At 45.4% G+C, this 22467-nt stretch overlaps 1 pseudogene; it reads left to right on the top strand.

Annotated features, from left to right (window-relative positions):
• Positions 1-18635: 18635 nt before the first annotated feature.
• Positions 18636-18848, top strand: LOC129149222 (U2 spliceosomal RNA; annotated as a pseudogene).
• The last annotated feature ends 3619 nt before the right edge of the window (positions 18849-22467 follow it).

Genomic DNA, 22467 nt, shown 5'->3' with positions numbered 1-22467 from the left:
ACAAATGAACTGATGAATACAGTTGCACAGTGTATGAATTCATCTTCCTCGAATGAAATCAATATGTTTTTGCAAAGGACTCTGCTCCGTGTTCGCTGGTGAACATTTGTATCCTCCTGCCTAGCAGACAAGACCCGAGGAGCTGCAGCCCTGGAGAGAGTGAGCTCTGCTGCCATCTGCTGGTGCTGGGGGAGAGGGACAGGGCGGAAAGCGAGGACGTGCACCAGCCCTTTTTCTAATGAATGAAGATGTCCTAGGCCTAGGGCAGTGGTCGGCAAACTCATTAGTCAACAGAGCCAAATATCAACAGTACAACGATTAAAATTTCTTTTGAGAGCCGAAAACCGACTTCTGCGCATGGGCCACGAAATTTCAATCGCACTGTACATGCGCGCCCGCACGTGGTATTTTGTGGAAGAGCCACACTCAAGGGGCCAAAGAGCTGCATGTGGCTCGTGAGCCGCGATTGGCTGACCACTGCCCTAGGCCTAGGGAATAGGCTAGAACTGAAGGCACTATCCCCTTGGAAGTCACAGAAACAGACTCCTCATTCAGCCCTCAGTTCCTTCCCCATCTCATCCACCCTGTCCACCGGCCCATGCAGGCTCCACCCAGGTACAGCCATCACCGCTGTGAGTGACTCACCAGGAGTCAGATTTAGACTCCGCCACTGGCCAGGCGTGACCTCTCCAGGTGGTTTGCAACCTAACTCAACAGGAATGGAAGCTGCACTTTCTTATTGTGGGTAGAAATAAAGGGGGGTGCATTGGGGCTCAGGTGTCCCCAAACAGTGAACAGAAGGAGAGCCATTACAACCAGGATATTAGTATTAATATGATCCCAATGCCCCTACAGGCTGTAAAATCTGCGGATGTGCACGTCATACCATGTTAAGGATTTCTCTAAATAAAGCTCTTATACAACTGACCGTCCTTCCCTCCCCAAAGAAACCATTCCAAAGGCCAGAAGTGTTCGCCCCTGAGAACGGTTTCCAGGCATTTCCCATAGGAAGTTTCCCTTCGCTTATTTCATTTCGCCCCTTTGCTCCGAGTCGCTGGCACTTCTCATCTCTCCCAGTTAATAACTGCTTGGAAAAACCAATGCACGTTTTATTGTTTCCATTTCAAACCATGAGGCCGGGCTCCCGTTCCATAAACCGCTTTGAATTCCTTCGCTAATGCGAACATTTCCCTAGTCTTGAGTTATCTGAAAGAGCTGAGCTTAGAGTTTTAGGTGATCTCACCTTGACACCTGACAGGGTCAGTGGCCTTCTAGGCTGCTTTCCAGATGCCTCAGCATTTGTAGCCTTAATCAGAGAGGGGGAGTGGACAAAAGGTCTCATGTTAAGTGTCTCATGAACCCAGGGAGGCAAGAGCTTGATATCCACAAAGAATGGTAGAAAGTGAGCTCCATTTCCCATGCATCCAAATTTATGGATTGAAGTTCAGACCCCTGCACTGGGTTCAAAGTGTGGTATGTCCTCATGTGACCTTGAATAACTCACATGACCTCCGAGTAGACCTGTTTCTTCATTGCTGAAAATAGGACGATGAGACCTTCCCTGCATTCTTCACCATTCCGTCCCCTGGACTTACCACCTAGGCTGGCCTGGAGTACATGCCCCCCAGATGTTTGTTAAGTAAATCTTACAGCATGCATGCATGCCTGAGTGTCCTGGCCAATTTTGTGTTACTATGAAAATTAAATGGCATAATACATGTGAAATCGTTCTGCACACACCGAAGCCCTTCACAATGTAAGGAAGCAGCATTGTTATTCTCTCCTTGATTTTTTACCCTGCACTGTTGGTAGTGAAAATTGATTACCTATTAAGTGCTGAGTGAGAAGGTTAGCCTTAATAATTTCATTTGGCTTGCATACAGAAAGCCCTGTTCCTGCTGTACCTTGAGTAATCATAGGCAGGTATTTCAGATGCTCACTCCTGCCCATTTCAGTTAAGGGTGCCAAATCCTTCCTCCAATATATTGGATCTGAGATTCTTCGATGTCAGGTCTAATCAAGAAGTGTCAAGTTGAAAGGAAGGAAGTCAGCCGGATCTTTCTCCATAGATCCCGGTGACAATGCGGTCCTATATCAGCAATAATTCTTATTTATTTCAAATACATTATAGCATCATGTTACTATGGACCCTCTTAGTGGTTTCCTTCATGGCTTATTGTAATTTGTTTCCAAACACAATAAGCATAAATGGGGTAGACATTGATAACAGAGAATATCAGGGGTATGTCATTTGCCTTAATCAAAAGGTGGAGGGCACAGAATCACCAAATGAATACCTAAATGAAAACAGAATATTCTCTGGATTTATACAGTAAAATTCCTAGAAACAGAATAAATGAATAGGAAGAGACTTCTGTACATATTTGATATAGTCCTTTATTTAATCAGGTGAAAATTATTTAGACTAGGTGGTTTTTCTATTTAAAGAAATCTAGTATTTGAAATGTTAACTCATCGCCTGCTGGTCCACTCTTGGAGTTTAAAGTCAATCAAATGTCATTTTGTCACATACTTTGTATAAGAAACTGATTAGGGTTTTTTTCCAAATCTTTAGAACAACACTGAAATAAATAAAATACAACCTTTGCATTCTGGCTGGGAAGAGAAGGGAGGTAAGCACAGACACATAGACAGTCCATGTCTGTGGACACACGTGTGCAATCCACAATAATTCTGCATAGAACAGTCTCACTACTGTGAAACAGGTAAGGGCTGTAGAGGGACAGGAAGGGAAATTTTACTGGAGGCCTGGAGTTTAGAAGAGTAGGGGCAAAATAAAGACAAGGCTCAAGCAGTGAACATGGAATGCCCTCATTTCACCAAGAAGATGGAAGAAGCTAATACCTTGGGGGGCATCAGTTGCATACAAGACTCTGTGAGGAAGGGTTACCTATGCTATCTCACCAAGACCTCACACCTACCACTGAGGTGGAGATTAGACAAGGAAACTGAGGCTGGGGGAAGTTTAGTGATTTACTCAAAATGACACACCTCAAAGTAGAACCCACATTCAAACCATGGCTGTCCCTAAAGATCAAGTTCACATCCATGAGTCTAGTATAAGACTCTATGGAGGGTTTGTTTAAAAAGAGGTCAAAATCTTGTACTGCATGAATTTTGTTAATGACAGGAAAAATGCGTGTAGATATTGTGTGTTGGGGGGAGGAAGTATAAAATCAACAGTAAACAATTCCAGTGGAAACTATTCTGTATGTTCAGAATGTGGGAGAATTGAGCCACGGTCAAATGTGCCATCAACCTTTCACTTACGCTAAATTCTTATTCCACTTCTACTAGAATTTCCACCTTCTTTACAGCATTATTTAGACGTGCCAAAAGGTGTCATTTAAGCACCTAATTTGAATTCTATCTCTGCATTCTGGCTTTAATTCAGGGCCATGAAAATTCACTCCTGATAGCTGGGGGCATGTAAAGTCTCAGTGCATTTCACCTTGACCCTTGGAAAGCTTAGCCAATCTGCACTAAATCAGGGAACTAAATCTTAATTACTCTCAGTAACCTCTGGTGGAAAATGGCTCGCCTGAGTGGAAAAGGGTCCAATGTGGAGAAAGGGCATCCCCAGGTGGGGTGATGGAGTAAACGACACAGATGGAACAAGAACAGCCAGGGCCTGGGAGCAGAGGTGACCACACTACACCCTACTACACCCCCAAGAACAGCACCAGGAAGTGTCTAGACTGAGTATATAGCCCTGAAACCAGAGGCCTATCATGTAGAAATCCAGGTCTATGGCATGGATTTTGAAGTCACCGAAATGGACAGGACATATAAGGAAACATAGATGATGTCACTTCAGAAGGTAGTTTCCAACACAAACAACCATGTTATGTCAATTACTTTCCCCAAAGTTGGACCATTCATCATGCAATCAGATAAACATTTATTGAGCATCTGTTTTATGTCAGGAGCTATATTAAACTGTGAGACAAAAATAAATAAAATAAAATATTTGTCCTTAAAAAACTTGGAATATGGGGTTCAAGACAATCTTGTCAGGGATGGTACCATGTTCAAGATGGGAAGCAGAGAACTAACTAGGAGATGATGGCAGACTAACTTAGCAGAACATAGATCAATAAAGAGATTTAGGTTTTTAAATATTTTTTTTTAAAGAGAGAGAGAGAGAAACATTGATGTGAGAGCAAAATATCCATCAGCTGCCCCCTACACGCCTCCTAATGGAGATCGACTCCATAAACCGGGTACGTGCCCTGAACAGGAATCAAACCCGCAACCTTTCGGTGCAGAGGATAATGCCCAACCAACTGAGCCACCCTGGGCCAGAGCTTCAGTTTTTTTTCTTAAATATTTACAAGATAAAAATCATCAGTACTTGGTAATTTATTGGATATGGAAAATAACATTTTATAAAAATAGAGGCAAAGTTGTCTCTCAAAGATTTCTAATTTGGAGAAAAACCAAGAAATAATATGAATTGCAGGTATGTTTGCATCCATCCATTAAATATATCTTTATTATATACTTCTTAAATGCCCGGGACTTGATATTTTTTATCGAATTGAATCTATATAATTTTTCAGATATTTAAACATTGAAAAGGAACCCAAGATACAATGCAACCCAACTATTTCAAATAAAAAATGAAAAAGCGGGACCAAATAATTTTGAACACCTACAATGTACAACTGCTTTTTAAATAGTAACTGCTTTACTAGTATAACTAATACTCAGCATAACCTACCTCCCAAGGTCACTTTTGGCATCCCCATTTACAAGTGATGAAACTAAGGCTGAGAGGGAATAACTGTTTTATTCACAGACCCACCGCCATGAAGAGGCAAAACCCAGATCCCATGTGGTTCCCACAAAGTCTTGCTGCCCCCAAACAGGGCAGGGAAGCACCCACAGGTTCCTTCGTAGCCATGTTTGAGCTAGCATTCTTTTCCCAACCCTCTTCTTTAGTCCATTGGCCCTCAATATTAAGCAACTGTTACATTTTATTTCAGACCTGCTCACATCAAAGTCATGTGATTCACTGAGAGCACTGTTGTGAATTTCTTTGTACAAACTGTGGTGTGCTGAACCCATCTGGGTCTGTCTTGCAAGGGCCAATTTTGCACATGGCTTCCCAACTCTCTTCGGAAACCAGCCATTGTGAGAGTACTCACAGAACAGAAATTGAGATAAGCTCTAGAAATCAGGGCTTTTTTCTGACTGTTTTGGGAGAAGCAATTGTGAACCATTTACCAGCCCAGCACTGTGTATAAACATTTATCAATATGCATTTGATACACAGAAGTCTATCCGAGGGCTTTTAAATCACTTCCCTAATCTGAGTGAACTCAGGCTTGGTTACTCTAAGATTTTTTTTTTTATCAACTTTGATGTAACTTAAGTAAATAGAAAACGGTGTATTATCCGATGTTTCATACACCATGAAATTAAGTTCACTTACATGCAATTTTAAAATATAACTTATCCCAGGATTACTGTTTTGGTACACATTTCCCTTTCCACTCGCCTGTGTGAATTTCAGGTTTCTAAATCATAGCGTGTTTGGGAGCTTCGTTTCTTTAGGTAGATTTATGAGGTTTTGGGGGAAGAATCTGCAGTTATGTATTCATCATGAGATTCCAGGATCACCCCTTAACAGTGACTAACCACCAGCTCTTAGAATTACATATACAATTCTCATTACATATGACAATTACTCACAATCAGGTAGCTGGCATGACTTCTCAGCTGCCAGGACTGAATGACTAAACCAGTTTTTTCAATACTATAGCTCTCACGGAGGGCAGATGCTTTACTTGGAAGCTCATCATTCATTGCCGGTGGCTGCATCAGTAACAGAGAAATTGTCTTTCAAAGCAACTAATGTGCAAGTCAAATCGTCTTTCAAAACAACTAATGCTACAGAGATATCTTCCCAGACCTCAAGATGAAAAACTGAACTATAATTCTTCCTTTCACTGGGAAGAAAAAATGTACATTTTGATGAACTATGTAGGCACACATTAGCTGAGAATGGTGGATTCGAGGAAAGCATGAATATTAATTTGCAATATTTTGAGAGGGACGTGTTTATGGCAATTGGATGATTACTTGCTGGTAATTGTGTCATAATAATGTTAGTAGCTTATATACAATCTCCAAAACAAATAACCCAGGGAGCTGAGCACTGCAATATCATCAGCAGCCCTTCGAAAGCAAATCTTTCTTTGAAGACAAATACCTTTTAAAAAAAATTAAATGAGACTTGCAGAGTGCTGAATCTCGGCTCTGCTTGGATAAGCAGGTTTCCAGAGAAGGCTGGTGCTCCTTGAGCGCTGCCATAAGCGCACAATTTTGACCAAAACCCCGGCCAGACTTGGATGCTAAAACCCGCTGTTGATTTCCCCAACGCTGCCTGGGATAAGGAGGAAGTCGGAATGGAAAAATGCTGTGGTTTGGGTGCAGTTTTGTAAAACCTGCAGGATATTTTAAATTGGGAAATTCAAAGCTACCCTTTCCAATCCACTCCTGGGTGCAGGTAATTTTTTCTTAAACCCAAGAAAGTAGGAGTGCAGCTGTTAAAACAATAAATACTCTTTTCCAGAAAAATAGCATATTGACTGTGTTATAGACCCCTGGAAGGGAGCCCACAGCCTGCCACCTTGCATTTGAAAGGACGGGTGTCATGAATCACAGACACAGGACACAGGGACACGTGGGACAGAGCCTGGATTTTCATCACGGGCTGGGAATTTCCCAAATCATGCTCTAAAGAAGACATATGTGACGCCCTGGGGTACCACTTGCAGGGAGGACACCTTCCAAGCCTTGCTATTTCCCTGGCACGTGGATTCCACAAATGTGCATTTGTTATGCATTAGCACACACGGTTCACATTGGCCTGAGCTCCTCGCATTGGATTCGCTTTGATCATGGAATTCCAAGGCTATTTTTTCCTCTAGATCATTTCCCTTTTTTTTTTTTATTTTTTTTTAAAGTACATAGTAGGCACCCAGACTGACTTCTGCCCTGTCTTAGTCTGCTAGGGCTTCCATTACAAAGTGCCACAGATTGGGTGGCTTACACAACAGACATGTGTTTTCTCAGTTCTGGACACTGGAAGTCCAGAATCAAGCGCTCAGCAGGTTGGATTTCTCCTAAAGCTTCTCTCCTTGGCTTGGTGATGCCTGTCTCCTGTCTGTGTCCTCACATGGCCTTTCTTCTGTGCTTACACCTCCCTGGTGTATCTCCCTCTTCATATGAGGACACGGGTCATATTGGATTAGCTCCCAACCCTGAGGCCACTTTGGCACCAGGAGCATTTTGAGCTGAAGACAATTGAGAAGAAGCAAGTTGAAGGAGAGCTATCTTCCCTTCCTATATTTGCAAAGGTTCTCCTTCTCCTCCCCTCCCCCCTATACCAGGTAGGACAATCCTCAGAAAAACTTTACACCTTTTTCACAGAGAAGGCACTGTCTTAAACCTGCAATGCAATATTATTCTTGTTTCCCCTGGTTTTCTACTAGCTTCCCCATAACTGGTCTCCCCACACCCTTCTTTCTTTTGTCTTTAGCTGAAAAATGATATTTGAGCTTGAATTCTAAGCCACCTCAGTGAGATACTCATTTCTCCCTCAGTATGACATGTGTACATGAGTTATGCATGTTAACAAACTTCTCTGTGTTTTTCTCTTACTAATCTGTCTTTTATTACGGGTGTCTGGAATTCAGAAAGGTAGAGGAAAGTTATTTTTCCTCCCTTACAATCCTATTTTCAAATACAGTCACACTGGGGATTGGACTTTGGCGGTTAGGAATTAAACATATAAATTTTGGGGGGACACAATACAGGCTGTAGCACTCACTTCTTCACTATAGAGGCAATAGAAAATATATATAGTTATGTGCCACTTAATGACTGGGATATGGGCTGAGAAGGGCATCATTAGGTGACTGCATTGTTGTGCAAACATGCTAGAGTGCACGTACACAAACCTAGATGGTGTAGCCTCCTACACACCTAGGCTATATGGCATAGCCTATTATTTCTAGGCTATAAACATGTACAGCATATTACTGTACTGAATACTGTAGGCGATTATAATTCAATGGTTAAGTATTGCTGTATCTAATCATATGTAAACATAGGAAAAGTACAGTAAATCTGCATTATAATCTTATTGGACCACCGTTGTATATGCCATCCATGGTTGATAGAAACATCATTATGCACATGACTGTATCGCACAGTGATAGATGGCAGAATGTGAGATACCAGGACTTGCAGTTAAGCAGAGAAGATTTCAAATTTGCCATCTACTTGCCTAGTAATGTCTTATAATGCCCATTGATGTCCTGTAATTCCCAATGATGCCCAGTGATGTCCGGTAATACCCAGGGATATAATTGCATTAGCTGTCTGAGACCCAGTTTTCTCCCCTAAAAAATATGAATCGATTAATCTATTTATTTAACAAACATCAATTGAGTGTCAAACACTTTTCTAGGTACTGGAGGATATGGCAGTGCACAGAACAGATGGAATTCCTCTTCCCTCTCCCTCCCCCCCAACACACACACTCCTTGAGCTCATGTCCGAGTCACAGAAAGAGAAGATAAACTGATCAAACATGTTTCATGATGATGAGTGTTGTGCACAGAAGTAAAGCAGTGGTAGACAGAGTGAGCGAGGGTTATTATAATTTTACATAGAGCGGCCAAATAAGGGGTTTCACTGGGAAGGAGACATTGGAGCAAAGGCCTCTTAGAGGTGAGGGAGTGACCCCTGGCAAGACGTGGGGGAGAGCATTCCAGGCAAGGGGACTGGGGTGCTGAGCCCCTGATATGTTTGAGAAGGAGCTAGAATGTCAGTGGTGGCTGACGAGGAGTGAGCCAGGATCAGACTGATAAACTGATCAAAGAGGTAAAATTGTGTGTGTGTGTGTGTGTGTGTGTGTGTGTGTGTGTGTGTGTGTGTGTAGAAGCAGGGAAAACAGTTAGGAAACCATTCAGTGGTGCTGGAGCAGGGGAAGAGGGGGAGGAGGGAGAGGTGGCCGGGCTGTGGATGTACTTTGTAGGTCAAACCAACAGGATTTTGCTCACAGATTGGATGTGGGAGGTCTGAGAGGAAGAGAAGTAAATATCATGCAAAGAAAAAATGTGAGGGGAGGGTGACTTAGAAAAATATAGCTATCCTTTTTTACATTTTTTAAATTAAATTTATCAGGATCACATTGGTTCAGAGGATCACATAGGCTTCAAGTATACATTTCTATGATACAAGATCTGTATATTTCACTGTGTGCCCACCACCCGAAGTCAAACCATCTGAGACAGGGAATAACAGAGGGAGGATTCTGAGTTAAGTTTTGAACAATTTAGATTTAAGGTGCTCGTTAGACATCCTGGCAGAAAAGTGGAGTACACACTGCATCCCCCTTATGGAGTTGATATAAGAATTAATTAAAAGACAGAATGTGACAAATAGAAATCAAAAGAAAGGCTAATATTAGCCAACACTTATTAGTGCGTGCCTCCGTGTTGAGCATTGTTCTAAGTGCTATCATCTCATTTAATCCTCACAACAACCCAATTAGAGATATTATTATCTCATTTTACTGATAAAGAAAACTGAGGTTGAATGCTTCCCTGAAGTCACATACATAACTGGTAGAGTCCATGCCCTTTACGCTAGATACTCCTGCCTCCCCCACATAATGCGGAGTATGACAAGGTCATGTGGTAAGACGTCAAAACAGAAAATCTGTGCTCCCTACAGGTTGGTTCTCCACACGGATCCTTTTGACTTCTGGTTCATTTTGTCTCTTGGGGGCATCTGTATTTCCATGGAACAGGCAGCCCAGTGTGGTCTCCGTCCATCTGCAAATACTACCCCAGCTTCTGCTAGTCCATGCAACAAAACTTACATATCAAAGATGTAGCAAAGCAAGAAGCAGAAAACTACAGAGAGCGGGAGAACATGAAAGTGTGAGAGCACAGGCCGGCAGTAAGAGGACACAAGCTGCAGGGTCCTTGTGAGCCACCCAGATGTCCCCCAGGGGAGCATGTCTTTAAGCTCCTGGATTCAAATTAACAAATGAGCCCAGGCCCCTGAGCTGGAACACTGTGCTCTGCTTCCTGTGCCTCTCAACAGCAGGAGAGGGCCCAGCAGGAAGGCGGGAGCAGAGGCGATTCATCCCTGTCACAGCAAGAGTTTCCTCCCAGCCTTCATTGTTTTGCACCAAGACTCCTCCACATGCACAAACACAGGCGGGATTCAGGCAAAAGGAGGGACAAGGCATCTGAGATTCCTGAGCAGCAGAGCATGTCTGATTCTCTCGGAAGCCTCCACATCTCCACATGCCCCACCTCAAGAGGCAACAGCCGAGTCCACACGCATTTGAGCCATTGAAATGCAGCAGGACTATGCAGCTATGCTTTTTTGAGAATAGACTTGGAGGAGGGGACAACAAGGTTCATTTTCAGTCAAAAATGATCTTCTGATGCAAAGACTCTGAAATCTGAAGAGTGAGACATAGAGGAAGAGAGTCCCTTCTCCACAGGCAGCAAGTTTAGGGTTAGGGTTAGAGTTGGGGTTGGGGCTGGGGTTGGGGTTAGGGTTGGGGTAAGGGTAAGGGTTGGGTTAGGGTTAGGGTTAAGGTCAGGGTTAGAGTAAGGGTTGGGGTTAGGGTTGGGATAAGGTTAAGAGTTGGGGTTAGGGTTAGGGTTAGGGTTAGGGTAAGGGTAAGGGTAAGGGTTGGGTTAGGGTTAGGGTAAGGTTAAGAGTTGGGGTTAGGGTTAGGGTAAGGGTAAGGGTTGGGTTAGGGTTAGGGTTAGGGTCAGGGTCAGGGTCAGTGTTAGAGTCAGCCAGCTTCTGAGCCACACTATCCAGCTTCCTGTAGGAACTTATCAAATATCTGGCTCCAGGTTTTCCACTTTCCCACTTTCCCAACAAATTGTTGCCACTGGGTGAAGCTCTCTGAAGAAATGTCCCACTTAGATAGACCTGGCAAGGAGCTTAGCAGACAAGCCTGTGGCCATTCTTGTAAGTGGCTTAAATATAGGCTGGAGAATTCACAGGAGTCCTTAGCTGCCCTCTCACAGAGACCACTCAGGTAGCCAGCCAGGGCCTTTCTCGGGGCCACCTGGGCTTCATTCTGTGGGATCCCCATTGCTCTTCCCTACACACACAGCAAGTGACCTTTGGTAGCCTGTCCCCGGAATCCACAGCTGGCTCTCTGCACGAAATCGCAGTTTTTAGTGTTCACAGAACACAGCACGTGTGTGAGAGGTTGACTCTGGCACAAGACCCAGGCCACCAGGTAACCTGGGGCTGAGTCCCTCAGCTGAAAGAGGAACAACAATGGGAACCAGAAATGGCATTGCAGCTCGATCCTTTCCCAGGAAAGGAAATCACCATGGAAAGGTGTATTTGGAAAACCTGTTGGGCATTTGTTCTTTCCCACCTGAGTAACCCTCCAGAGGGAGAGAAGCCCACATCCCAACAGCTGCATGTAGAGAGCACTCACTGAGGCCAGACTGACAGAGCAGGAGAGCTCTGCTGTGAAAGATTCAGCCACCACAAGCTGAAATGAGAACCCAGCATTTGGAGCATCTTCCCTACAAAGGTGCTGTCTATTCTTTTTTTTAAAAAATATATTTTTATTGATTTTTTTTACAGAGAGGAAGAGAGAGGGATAGAGAGTTAGAAACATCGATGAGAGAGAAACATCGATCAGCTGCCTCTTGCACACCCCCTACTGGGGATGTGCCCGCAACCAAGGTACATGCCCTTGACTGGAATCGAACCTGGGACCTTTCAGTCCGCAGGCCGACGCTCTATCCACTGAGCCAAACCAGTTTTGGCAGGTGCCGTCTATTCTTGTTTCATGGGTCGATGCTCAACCACTGAGCCACACAGGCCGGACAAGGTGCCGTCTATTCTTAATGCAACCACCCACGCCTGGACTTCCAGGAGGCAGCTCAGAGTCTCCTAGGGTAGGCTTTGGGCCTCTCATATATTAATATTTATAACACGAGCAATGTCCCCACCATGGTTTCCAGCATGAATCACTCAAGAACACTTTCCTGAGGATCCTTCTTTCAGGATATGATGTCATTTTGCAGTTTATCTGAGAGGTGACCCCAGGAAACTGTTAAGGGACAGAGGGAGGAAGGGAGGCAGAGGAAGGGAGGAGGGGTGTCCTGGAGTTGAGTCGCCACAGTGGGGAGCTGGAGCTCAATCCTGCCAGAGGATCTGGGGGTGGGGTGTGTAGAGCACACACCCCAGAGTCACCCAGTTGAAGAGCTAAGGAGACTATGATGACTCCCTGCCCATCATTGGTCCAGACCTGCTTCTGAGGCAATGAGGCATCGCCCTTGTAGCTGACCCTGCCCACCGGCTGAGCTGTCCCCAGTGGCCAGATGACAGCCCTCAGCCAGAGGTGGACAGGTGCTCATGGCCAGTGGCCTTCAACATGGCAGTGAGTACCAGGGGAATGAGAGGGGCCCCAAGAGGGATGGATAAATAGAGAAATATATGTTGTTTGTTTCTTTCTTTACACAAAAGTTAACCAGCAATATACATTGTTCTGCAGCTTGTTATTTTCACTTTACAACAGTTCTTGGAAATTGTTTCAAATTCAGCATATATAGACCTTCTTCATTTTTCAACTGCTGTATAGTATTCCACTGTATGACTAAACCATATTTTATTCAGCCAGTTAGATAGGTTTCGCCATTTAGTTTGTCTATGTTCTTTCACTATGGCAAACAGTATCGCATACCCCATTCTTGTCCCCTATGTGCCTGAAGAAGAAATTGCTGTGTGAGTGGCTACTTCTAGGGATATAAAGAGGACACGGCCACTGGTCCTACCAGCAATGCAGAGGGTCCATGTCCTGCTCCTGTCCCCTCCTGAGCTCTATCAAACTTTTTTTTTGGGGGGGGGGGGTGTCTCCCATTCTTTTGACCTTAGCAAGCCAGGCCAGAACACGGGACAGTATACACAGCCCATTAGGCAGGTGTGATTCTGAGCAAGGTGCCACTACTGAAGAGAGAAAGGACTCATAGGAAGATTCCATAAGGAAGGGGTGTTAATGATAAGGGAAGGGAGTCACACTCACACACACACACACACACACACACTCACACACACACACATACACACACACACACACACACACACACACACACACACCTCCTTTCCTGGGCATGAGGTGGCTACCTGGCCACAGCCTCCTCTCACACATTTTAGAAACTGTGACCTTAATTGGCCCTGGCATTGAGAGCTGCAAATGGTGCTATCCTTTTCCATTCCTCGGACACCAGCTACAAGCAGCCTAATAGAAAAAGACGCCCGGCAATGGCCTGTTAGCAAGTCGTGTTAAGTCCCCAGGGCAAACTGTCTCTTGTACTGTTTTATAGTACATTCCCTTTCCTAGGCGATTTATTTATTATAAACCCACAGAAAAATAATGTGTGTGTGTGTGTGTATGTGTGTTTAAAAAAAATGACTTTTCTATCTCACAGCACAGGTAAACTACTTCACCTATTTCACCGTGACTTATTAGAAATAAATGTCAGCGGTAATTTTGGAAGTACTGAGAACAGGTGTGAGGGTGCGCCCGCTGGTGATCTGTCCTGCTGACAAGGACGAATTTTCCGTTCTTATGAATCACCTTAATGCACTCGTACAGGAGATTTGCAGTGGCGTTCATACATCTGTAAGGCTGTGATGCTGTACAACTTGCATTCCAGCTTTGAAATATTTAGCATTCCTCTTCCTGTTTGCTCTGAAAACATTAGGTGGCAAACTTGGAGGTGAGATCAGCATCCTCTCCCCTCCGCTGCAGAGAACTCGGCCGGGTACCGCTGATAACACCACGGAGAAGCAACAAAATGAAGTCACGGGCATCCTCTTCGCAGCTGCCACAGAACTGCTCTTAGGAAGAGACAGGTCCGTCCGTGTGTAAAGGTATATTGTGCAGAATTCTCCGCTGAGACAGGGGAGAGGTTCAGTTGTGGATCCAGGGGATGGAACATATGAAGATGTCACCAGAGACAGGGGAAAAGGCTGAGACACCTGCCCCCCCCCCTCCCAAGACCTTCAGCAGAAATCCAGACTCACAGAGGGCTTGTTTTATTCAGTCATGTCCCAACTGTCTTCCGAGGGCCTGCTATGTCTTTCAGGCACCAATACAATGGTGGGAGACGGGGTCTGGGTCCAGTTAGAGACCTTCTCTGGGCATTGGGATGACCCAGTGCTCAAATCTTGGACTCATCATTTGCTGGCTTCATGACTGAGCAGGTGACATAAAATCTCTAAGCTTCCACTTGTTTTCGGTCGCTGTGATGACATTAATAAAATCTCCCCTCACAGGACTGTTACGGGGTTCGTTATGCTGATGTCGGCCATAAACCTGACATTCAATAAGCCCGACTCCTTTCCACCACTCATCTCATGAGCAGAGAGAAGCTGTTTGCGGGTTCTGATCAGGGCTGAGCCTGTCGTAGTTACCTAACCACGTTGCATTATCAAGAATGGATCAGCCACAGGGAGCTGTCACAAAAAAACAGAACAGCTTCCTCTCAAACCTAGAGAAAAACCTGAAAATGTATTGATAAGTAAAGTATTAGAAGCAGGCAAACCTACAGTCAAATATGGTCTCTAGTGCTGTGTGTCCTTGGGCAGGTATTCGACCTCCCTGAACCTCAGCATCATCAGATCCTCACCTGTAAAATGGGGATAATTACAGTACACATTGCATGGGTTTGTGGTGAGGATTAGGTTAGATGAGGAATCACACACACACACACACACACACACACACACACACACACACCAATGTCTGCCACATAATAAGAGCTCAGTAAATGTTATCCGTCATTATGGTTGTGTCATTCAGAAAGTCCCTCCTTCCTGTCACCATTTGACTCTAAGAAATGCCCTCATGAAGTTTGGGATACATTTGCTTCCTGGATGGAAGGAAAGTAAAGGAGACAGAGCATTGGGCCGAGTCAGAAGTGGTTTAAGTCGGGATTCTGTGGCCGACCAGCTCTGTCACCTGGGCCATCCAGGTTCTCCTTTTCTGAGTGAGTTTCCTTCCTGGTCACTGGGTGTAGGGTTCTGTCGGGCGAAGGTGTATGTAAAGGACACAGGGTGATTGAAATGTAAAATAGGATCACTGTACAAGGCAGAGAGAAGGTGGAATTGAAATCAGACCGACTTGGGTTGCTTTCCTGCTTTGCCTCTCACTGGCTGTGTGGCTTTGGGCTAGCCACACACCCTCTCTGATGAGCCTCTATCTCTATGTCGATGAAATGCCGATAATAATAGCTGCCCTGCTGCTCTCACAGGGCTGCTAAGTCTCAAACCTGAAAAAATAAATCCCAATGAGCTTTGCCATTTAAAAGGTCACATGGCTGCTAGTTGGGGTTGTGATGGATCACAGTTAGGCATTTCTTTGGGCAGCTATTTAGCCCACAGCACAAGAACGAAGAGCAGAGAGCCGAAGCCGATGCAGCCAGAGAAAACAGGGGAAATACGGAGATAGCAGAGGTGACTTTTCCACCCAAGGTCTGACAGGAACCCAGGTCCTGTAGGATTTGGGACAGGAGGGCTGGGTAGAGGGTTTGCCTCTCTGTGGCTGGAAAGTGGCCCCCAAGCTGTCTCTGCTCTCAGGGACCCTGGGAGCGGGCAGAGCAGGATCCCAAGCGCTGTGTCCCCATGGCCTCCTTCAAAGGCTCCCATGCTAGCTCGCAACCTGCTTCGCTCAGAGGGAATCAGGCTCTGCAGCCAGAGGGCACCAACAGCGTTGACCTGTGTTCACTTCCAAATCAACACCCAGGACGGTTTCATTAAAGCCCTGGGCACCTCTCCATCCTGGGTTAACTCATTATCTTCCATGGATAACAGAAGGGTGGCCCTTAAATTATGCTTCCAAGGCCAAGTCTGGTCTGATGCACACACATGAATTATGCTGTCTTCCCAATGCTCTGCAAAGACACTCGGCAATATCCCTGTTGAGAAAGGGGAAATCTTGGCAATCATCGACTTCCCGAATCTGGGCTCTGAAATCAGCATTTCATTCGCATCGGTTGCTGGTTGCTATGCGTTCTTCATGCTTCTGATGTAATCCGCTTTCACTCTGACCCCGTTGGAAAGGAAGACTGGGCAAAATAAAGGAATGTCAGAAAGCCAAATGATCCTCTTTTCAAGTGCTTCTCGTCCTTTTCCTTTCCCGTAATGTTTACGGAAACAAGAAGGTGGTGGGCAGGATCAAGGCCCCTCCCATGGCCAGGCTCATCCACCATTTGTAGCCACAGGAGGCAAAGACCCATCCCCGAAGCCCCACTTTCAGGACAATTTCAAGCGTCCAGGAGTCAGCAGAGGCCTGGAGGCCAACTCTTGCTATTTGAAAATGATGGTTATTATTCACCTCTGTTTGCTGTAGCCGTTGTTTTTTTAACCATGAAAACGCCTGTTGTGTAAGTATTTAATGTCTTCCCACTGGGGCCCTCCCTCCAAATGTCCCTTCTCCCTGCCGGCTGGGGGAAGGGCGTCCACCCCTCCCCTGCGTGTCACAGAGCCTCTGTCAAAAGAAATAATAACTTGTTACCTTGCCTGCAACCCTCAAATCCCAGAGAGGCTGCAGCTGGCACGCATTCCCAGCAAAGGCGATTGGCCCTGGCACAGGCCAGGCCAGGCACCTACTAGTAAACACACCAGCCCCGCGTGCCTTGTTCTACCACATCCCCATTGGGGAATGTGCAAACGCTTCATCAAAACAAAACTGGCCACGGAGACTCTGCCTGATTCACAATTTGTATCGCAGCCCATCAGGGAAGGATTGTAGCTCTAGGATTTGGAGAGTTCTTGTGCGATTATTAAATCCTTTCAAATCCAATACTCATTTCAGACAGAATGGCCACCTCCCGCTTTCCCATGAAGGCCCTGGACATCTGATCAGAGAAGCACAGGCTCTGTCTTCCACAGGCTGTGGGCTCGGAAGCAGCGGTAGAGGCCACAACCTCAGGTCGGGATGGGCACGCAAACAGACATGGTCACTCCACCTGTGTGCCTCGCAATTGAGAACCTGTGAGTCATCTCAGCCTTCCCTCTCCCTACCCCCACCCCCCCACCCCCCGCCAGATTCCAACCTCCTGAATATCTAGGAAGGTGCTTAAATAGAAAGAGGGACTTCTCCGGCCATCTGGACACAAGATGAGGCAAAAAGTCACGTAAAACACACCTGCACTGCTCTGCCTGTACCCTGTAACAACAATAAACAATTGCTCAGAAACCGAGGGTCCCTATGACTTTGATTAAATTTAGCTTTAGCCCTGGCCAGTGTGGCTCAGTTGATTGGGTGTCGTCCCGATCAGAGCCTATGCCCAGGTTGCAGGCTCCATCCCTGGGGGGCGGGGGGTGCAGAAGGGGAGGCCGCCGATTGATGTTTTGCTCTCACATCAATGTTTCTCTCTCTCTCCCACTCCCTTCCTCTTTCTCTAAAAATCAACAAAAATCTCTTTTTTTAATTTTGCTTTAAATCCTAGCTCTAGAAATAATATCCCTCTCTCTCCTTCTGTACCCCTCAAAGACTTAGCCTTTCCCCTTGGTAATCATCAACCCTGGAGGCAGCAGAAGACAGTAGTAGCTTGAACCTGAAGGCATCACAGGGACATCTGTCACGCTAAAAATAGTATCTTGACCTAAGGAATGCTTCAGTGCCTGAGCCCTGAAATTGGATAACCCCCTGGTTACTTTCCCCTGAGACCACACAGAGGGACACAGGAAAACACCTCAGAACTGTCCTCAAGACCTGAAGGAATGATTTACTACCCTCACCCCACCTCCGACCCATCAACTCCCATCAGGACCCCGAACTCCTAACCCATGGTATCTTGTGATTTTGTCCTATATAATCTGTAACCCACATGCCACCAGAGAGTCGAGTCTTTACACATAAGTTCCCCGTCTCTGTTTTGGCCAATTCAATATTAAACTTTTTTTCTTTCTATCCTGCAAACTCTTGTTCATGCATTTCTTTGGGCCAGGCAGGTAGACTCAGGGAAAAAACACTGAGGTTCTAGTAACAACCTTCTTCCCAAAACGTCGAAAGCCTATTTGTCATATAAATACACGAGTATTTAAACAGAACCTCAGGGCAGTTTACAATTTTAATTAAGTTGCACTTGTTTTCAACATCAAAATATCTTTTTTCATATTTCCCAATTATAAAAACTATGACATTCTTGTGAAAAAAAAAATGATTTAAACAGTGCAGCCAGGAATAAAGTCCAAAGGGAATGTTCTCCAAAACCCTCTCCTTCCAAAAAACAACCAGAGTAAATATTTTGGTGCATATCCTTCCAGAATTTTCTCTATGCAAATATATTGCTTTTAAATAAGATCAAAATTCTTTGGATATTGCAACTTTTTGAGGTACAATTGACAAATTACTGTGGTTTTTTTTGTAATGAAAATGCTGAAACAACCTAAATGAGCATTAGTAAGCAAGTAGTCAATTGTCATAGGGCACCTATACAGTGGAATACCTTGCAGCTACCAAGAGGATGAGAGAGATCCAGACCCATGAACTATGACAGATGCCCACAGTATATCTATCATTAAGTGAGATCGCTTCTCGGCCTTTTGGCTAAGATCAAGTGTAGTATCTATCATTAAGCGAGAAAAGCAAGTTGTAGAACAATAAATAGTGTCCCAATGTGTAAGTAGTTGCCTGATGGTTTTACTTCATTTTTCATTATTTGTATTTGGGTAAATGTGCAATTGCTGATCAGCATGTAGGAGGCCCAGGATACTCATTTTCCAGGAAGTTTCTCTGCTGTTTGATGGGCCACTTCCTGTGGACCAGCTCTGGCCCACCAGCACTCTCGAGTGAAGTTATTGGCTACTGTTAGGCTGGCCCTGGGGACCAGGTCCAGCGGAACCACGCCCTCTAGTAAGCTCTCCCTACCAACCAGCTCCTGCCCCAGTCCTCTGGCAGATTTTGAACAAGTTAAAATATCTCCCGGGGTTTTTTCATGAGTTAAATAACATCTCCAGCTTGTGTTTACTTTTAAAATCTGTATGACAGTCGAGAATTTTTAGTTTTCTGAAAGTATTTTGTAGCAAGGGTGGGAAAGTGTGCCCAGTTACATTTTCCTATTGCTACTGTGATGAATTGCCACAAACATAGTAGCCCACAAAAGCAGAAGTCCAAAATGAGTCCCACGGGCTCAAATCAGGATGTCTGCAGGGCTGCCTCCTTTTGGAGGCTCCAGGAGAGAACCTGTTCCCTGTCACTTCCAGCTCCCAAAGGCTGCTGGCATCCCTTGGCATGTGGCAGCATCATTATAATTTCAGCTTCCCTTATCACAGTGCTCACACCGCTCACTCTAAGTCCTCCAGCATCCTGCTTATAATGACCATTGTGATTATTATAAGCTCACCCAACTCATTCAGCACAACCTCCCCATCTCAAGTCCTTAGTCACAAAGGCCCTTTTGTTATATCAGGTAACAAACACTCACAGATTCCAGTGATTTGAGGAAACTATGATTCAGCTTCTCACATCAAGGGTAAGTTGACAAACCAGACACTAGAAAAAGAGGAAACATAAAGAGCTAACATCCTGCTTTTCCTCAAAGGCTTAAAACATGTTATGAATTAAAGAATTATCAAATAAATTATAATACGTACCTCCATAAGTGAAATACTATGCAGCAGTTACAAAAAATGTTAGGTCATCAAGTTTTGACGTTACATTCCAAGATATGAAAAGATTTTCCAGACACAGTAAGTGAAAAGGCTCTATAAATAGGGGCATTCATTTGCATACATTAAACAAAAGAATACTATATGTGTGAACAGGTGGGCTCTAGGTACACAGCAAACTGGTATGTGTGGTTTGTTGTGTATCTAAGAGGGAAACTGGAACCAAGTAGGGATGAGGGAAAATTTTATTTATTTCTGCACTTGGGAATTATTTGAATATTTATAATAATACTAGAGGCCCAGTGCATGAAAATTCATGCACTGGAGCAGGAAGGATCCCTCAGCCCAGCCTGCCCCCTCTCACAGTCCAGGAGCCCTCAGGGGCAGGAGGTGACCCAGCGATCAGGGGAAGGCAACACCCTCATCACACCTCTGCTGCTGCCACGCTGGCAGCACAAGCCTTGGCCGGCCCTGGTTACCTGAGCCTTGGGCAACCCTGGGCAGCTGGGCAGCCGCCATCCGAGGCTTGCCTGCACCTCGGGCCAGCCCTGGGCAGCTGGGCAGCCGACATACGAGGCTTGTGTGTGCCTTGGGCCGGCACTGGGCAGCTGGGGGGCTGGGGGCGCTGAGGGGACTCGGGGACTCCTGAAGCAGGCATGCAGAGCAGCCAGACCCACCTGGGGGCGGGCCCAATCATGCCACACACCTGCCGCCCCGGCGGGGCTGAGGGGACTGGGTGCCGCCATTTTGTGACTGTGGGCGCTGCCATCTTTGAGGGTGTGACAGTCAATTAGCATATTCCCTCCTTATTGACTGTGGGCACCATCTTTGTGATGGCATGGTGGTCAATTAGCATATTCCCTCTTTATTAGATAGGATATTTTGCATTATGGAAAATTTTTAACCTCAGTACTCCAAATGTTAAGGACCATCCAGAAGGAACAAAATGTCCTTCCCTCCCTCCTCTACAAAGCTCTGTCCAGTGCAACTTCACAGTTGTGTTAGTGAACAAAAGAGTCATCCCATCCTGCAGTGTAATTTATGGAGAAGGACAGACAGACACAGCAGTCCCTCCCCAGAGGTAAACACGAGCCTGCTTGGTTCTCAGGCCAGAAACCCACAGGTAGGGAGCTCCTCATTACATTCCCTCCCCTGATCTCTCCTCTTCAGCTCGAAAACTGAGCTGGGCAGGCAGGCACCCTAGCTGCTGGCATGCACTCCACAGTGGTCATGGGAATCATTTCCTGCTTTGATAACCTGCCACTGTTGGCTGGGTGCTAATTAGCAGCCGCTACAAAACACAAGGTAACGTCTAGAAATCTGCAGACAGTTTCCACAAGCAGCCTGCTTGCCTCGCACTATGTTAGTAATGAAGACATTCCCCCTGGTACCTTGGGACAGCGTATCTGATAAAAGCCGGCAGAACAATTACATGTTCCAGACATTCATGCTGAATAAACAGAACAAGCAGAGATGGGAGCAGCGCCGATTCAGCCCTTCACACGAATACAAATTGGCAAAAACTGCCATTGAAAATCCCGTGTTTGCTCTATTAACTGAGCACACTTCACACCCTGGAACACCCAACACTACAATGGAGCCTGAATGGGGCCCTGTTAGATTATGTCTCTGCACCTGAGGATAGCAGAAGCCAGGTAGCTTGCTTCTACATGCCTTGGCCTACTTCAGGGATCGGAATTCTGTTTAGGTGGGCAGTATTTGCCTGGCCCTCTTCAAACACATAAACACGCCATGGTCTAAACTAATGTGTGCATTTGTTGAACGCCATTGGGCTGTAGCAGGTGCCAGTTGAATCATCAGTCTGAACCTCACACCAGTGATGCTGCTCCGAGACCCCTTCTCAAGTTTATGGTCTATTTAGAGGTAAAAAATCTACCATTGACCTCTATTAGATAAAAGATCTATTTTTAGCATGTCTTTATTTTTAATGCATGCAATGAAAAATTCAATTATAAATTCAGCAGCTCTTTAAAATAAACTTGAATCTTACCATCAAAACAGCATTTACATATATTTGCAAACATGTATATGCTGACACTGTTAAGGAATGAATGTTTGTGTCTCTCAAGATTCACCCTATCCCCAAATGTGATGGTGTTAGGAGGTGGGGCCTTTGGGGGTTAATTAGGTCATGAGGGTGCAGGCCTCATAAATGGCATTAATCTACACTAATAAAAGAGAAAGATGCAAATTGACCGTACCTTCACGACGCCCACCAGCCCATCAGGAGTGAGTATGCAAATTAACCCAACAAAGATTGGCGGGTTAATTTGCATAAACAGGCACCAAGCAGCTGGGGGCAGGACACTTGCGTCATCGCCATGGCATTCCGCACCACCCTAGCCGCTCCAAAGGCAGAGTGAAGGCAGAAAGGTGGCTCCGGGCCAGAGCAAAGGCGGTGCCAGCAGCCAGGGGAAGGAAGGTCCATTCTTACATGAATCTTCATGCATGCATCGGGCCTCTAGTAGTCTTATAAAAGAGAGCCCACAGAGCTCCTTAGCCTTTTCGGCCATGTGAGGACACAAGGAGAGGTGTGCAGTCTGCAACCCAGAAAGGGAGCCCACCAGGACCTGACCATGCTGGCACTGTAATGTTGGACTTCCAGCCTCCAGAACTCTTGAGAATACATTTCTGTTGTTCATAAGCCACCCCATCTATGGTGCTGTGTTATGGCAGCCCAAACAGCCTAGGACACTTATTATTTACCCAGGCCACAGACTACAGCCCAAG

This window comes from Eptesicus fuscus, chromosome 5, assembly GCF_027574615.1.
Source record: "Eptesicus fuscus isolate TK198812 chromosome 5, DD_ASM_mEF_20220401, whole genome shotgun sequence".
Classification (NCBI taxonomy): domain Eukaryota; kingdom Metazoa; phylum Chordata; class Mammalia; order Chiroptera; family Vespertilionidae; genus Eptesicus; species Eptesicus fuscus.
Note: the sequence above shows the minus strand (reverse complement) of the source record. Positions and strands in the feature narration are given on the sequence as shown.